General features: G+C 37.8%; 1 pseudogene; it reads left to right on the top strand.

Annotated features, from left to right (window-relative positions):
* Positions 1–871: 871 nt before the first annotated feature.
* Positions 872–3,088, top strand: LOC143603054 (putative receptor-like protein kinase At1g11050 pseudogene; annotated as a pseudogene).
* Positions 3,089–3,496: the final 408 nt, after the last annotated feature.

Genomic DNA, 3,496 nt, shown 5'->3' with positions numbered 1-3,496 from the left:
ATAGTATGTGGAATGTAAACAATTGACTTGGACTAACTCCTGATAACGCCAGCGGCTAAGGCTTAGCCTTTAATGCCTAAAAATACATACTATTTTAAAACTAAAAGTTTTCGGGTTGACCCGAAACCTAGAATTCGGATCCAAGAACCAACCCGAATTACTTCGGTTCAGGTTCAGGTTAGTATTTTCTTGGGTTCGAGTTTCTCGGGTCAGGTTAGTTTGGGTTCATGTACGGTTTTCTTGGGTTGGGTTTCATGTTATTTGTAAAAGTGACATCCCTACTTTTAACGATTATAAATAATAATAACTACATTCACTCTATGTAACTTTAATTTTTTTAATACTCTTTTAACCCAGAATAATCTATTATTTGAACATGGTTTTTATGTTAGTATGTATTTGTCATTTTCATGACAATTACGTTCATATGAAATAAATAAATCATTTTGTTATATTTAAATTTTCAGTTTTTATGTTGTTTGATTATACAATTTTTAATTGTAAAATATAAAGTTAGTTAAAAATTTGTCACACACAAAATATTAATGACAACAAATTTATCATTATCAATCAATTTCAAATTGTAAAAATTCTAAGGATGATTATATCATCAAAGTTCAGGTATATGGTTTTTGGGGTAATCATATTTTTTTTTGTGATAAACATGAACAGATGTTTTCAAATGACATCATATTAATTAATTAAAAGCTATGATACTTTTAAGTGTATGAATATTTTTTTGTTAGTATAATGGATATATATGTATATATATATATACATATATATATACTTGGTCCCTCATTCATCGTCAATTCATAGTACTTGGATTCCGTCCTTGTAAGTTGTAATTCTATCATCCTCAACTCCAAAACCCAACCATGAATAAACTTTTCATAGCAATCACCGTCTTCACAGTAATATTCTCATTCTCATATCCATCTCCAACACTCTCTCACTGCCCGATGAACTACGACTACGTCCTCCATATCCCATGGCCCACCACCAACTCCACCGCCTGCTGCCTAACGTTACTCAGTGTCTTCGGCATTAGCCTAGCACACCACCTCAAAACAACCTCAAACTTCAACCTCCCTAACCTCACAACCTCCTTAGCCTGTCTCTCAGACTTCCAAACCAAACTCAACTCACTTTCACTCCCCAACAACCTCACCACCTTATGTTTTAATAACCCAACTCAGTTTGTTGCTTCATTAAACACATGTGCCGCAATCCGTACTGTTCAAGATTGGCGTAAGATACTCGGGAAAAGCACGCTGCTTGATTCGTCGTGTGGTGGTGATCTTACGGATCTTACTGCTTGTGCCAACTGTCTTGATGCTGGATTGAAAGTGCACCGGGAGTTGATTACCATAGACGGAAACTCGTCGAATTCGAATAACTGTTTTTACTTCGTTGTTCTTTATGCTGCGGGTATTGTGAACCGGTTTGGACCCGAAAGCGATGGGGCTGTTTCGTGTCAGTTCGGGATCAATATTTTGCCAGAATCCGATGATAAAAGTGATAAAAGTAGTCGTTCGGGTTTGGTATTTGGATTGATTGGAGGGCTTGTTGGTGTTATAGTGATTTCTTGTTTTGTGATTTTATACTTTTGGTGGGGTAGAACTAGGAAGGGGGAAAGAGGGAAGATTGACGAATCGCGTGTCGATGAATTCGGGTCAGGTCGGGTTAGGAGGCGGCCGAATACGGGGTCTATATGGTTCCAAATTGAGGATCTTGAAAAGGCGACAGATAACTTCTCGCAGAAAAATTTTATCGGGAGAGGCGGATTTGGGGTCGTTTACAAGGGTGTGTTGGCTGACGGGTCGGTGGTTGCGGTTAAGAAGATTATCGAATCGGAGTTTGAAGGCAATGATGAGTTTTGTAATGAGGTTGAGATTATTAGTAATTTGAGGCATAGGAATCTTGTTACTCTTATAGGGTGTTGTATTCATGGTGAAGATGATGATGATGATGATGATGATGATGATGATGATGATGATGATGATGATGATGATGATGATGATGAGAGAAGAGATGATCAAAGATACCTTGTTTATGAGTACATGTCAAATGGGAATCTTGATGATCATTTGTTTCCGTCGATGAGTCGCAAACCGCCATTAACATGGCCTCAAAGAAAGAACATAATATTAGATGTAGCAAAGGGTTTAGCTTACCTTCACTATGGTGTAAAACCGGCTATATTTCATAGAGATATTAAAGCTACTAATATACTTTTAGACTCGAACATGAGAGCTCGTGTGGCGGATTTTGGTTTAGCAAAGCAAAGTAGAGATGGTCAATCTCATCTTACCACTAGGGTAGCCGGGACCCATGGGTATCTAGCCCCTGAATACGCGTTATACGGCCAGCTGACTGAAAAAAGTGATGTTTATAGGTTTGGAGTTGTGATTTTAGAGATTATGTGTGGGAGAAAAGCTCTTGACTTGTATTGCACGAACTCGCCTCGTAACTTCTTGATTACTGATTGGGCGTGGTCGATTATGAAAGACGGTAGCGCGCGGCAAGTGATGGATCCTTGGTTATTAGGACATGGTGCAAATAATGAGGCTATGAACCCTGAAGGAATAATGGAAAGGTTTGTGCTTGTGGGGATTTTGTGTGCTCATGTTATGGTGGTTTTAAGACCTACAATCTTGGATGCATTGAAAATGTTAGAAGGTGATATTGAAGTGCCTGCAATTCCTGATAGACCAGCACCTTTAGGGCACCCTACATTCACTAGAGATGGCAGTACTTTTAGCATTTCACCATTGTTGAGTGGACTACAATTGCAAGCCAATGACATGCTTAGATAGATGAGTCAAGAAACGTTTAAAAGTTAGAATCTTGTAGTGTCTAATTATTATGGAGAGTAAATTAAGGAGATTTAAAAGCATAGAAGAATGTAGAAGAAGATGCCGTCTATTAGGGACGCAAGCGAGTGAAGTCGCTTGCGAGCTACTTGAATTGAATAGATAACAAGCTTAAAATGAGCCGAGCCTTATCGAGCGTGATCCAAGCCCAGGCCTCAAATAAAGCTCATTTAGTTATCAAACTCGAGCCTCGTGTACGCTTAAGTTTTAACTTCTTTGAAATTCTGTACTATTTTTACATTGAACAACCGAGCTCAAGCCGAGTTTGACTCGTTGAAAGTAAGCTTAGGCTCATTTAAGGTCTTTCTCAAGATATATAAAAGTAATTTAATATGTACATACAAATATCTACTATATAATAAACGAGCTGAACACAGGGTTAAAAATGACTCACATGTCGAGCTCAAGCTTTAAAAAAAAGCTAGCAAGTCGAGTTCAGCTCTCATAACTCATAAGTCAAAACAAGCCAAACTCGAGTATAGTCAACCTTGGTTAACTCAATTTGTTTTCACCCTAAATTTATTATTTAGGAGTTCAATCATTTGGTGGGGCCAAACTAGCAAGAATGATTGAAAATTTTCTTTTGGTAAACCATACATGGAATCAACTAATGATTTGTT

The sequence above is a fragment of the Bidens hawaiensis genome, unplaced genomic scaffold (genome assembly GCF_021521415.1).
Source record: "Bidens hawaiensis isolate Kalapana, Puna unplaced genomic scaffold, B.hawaiensis_p1.1 tig00060395_1, whole genome shotgun sequence".
NCBI lineage: Eukaryota > Viridiplantae > Streptophyta > Magnoliopsida > Asterales > Asteraceae > Bidens > Bidens hawaiensis.
This window is presented reverse-complemented; position numbering and strand designations above follow the sequence as displayed.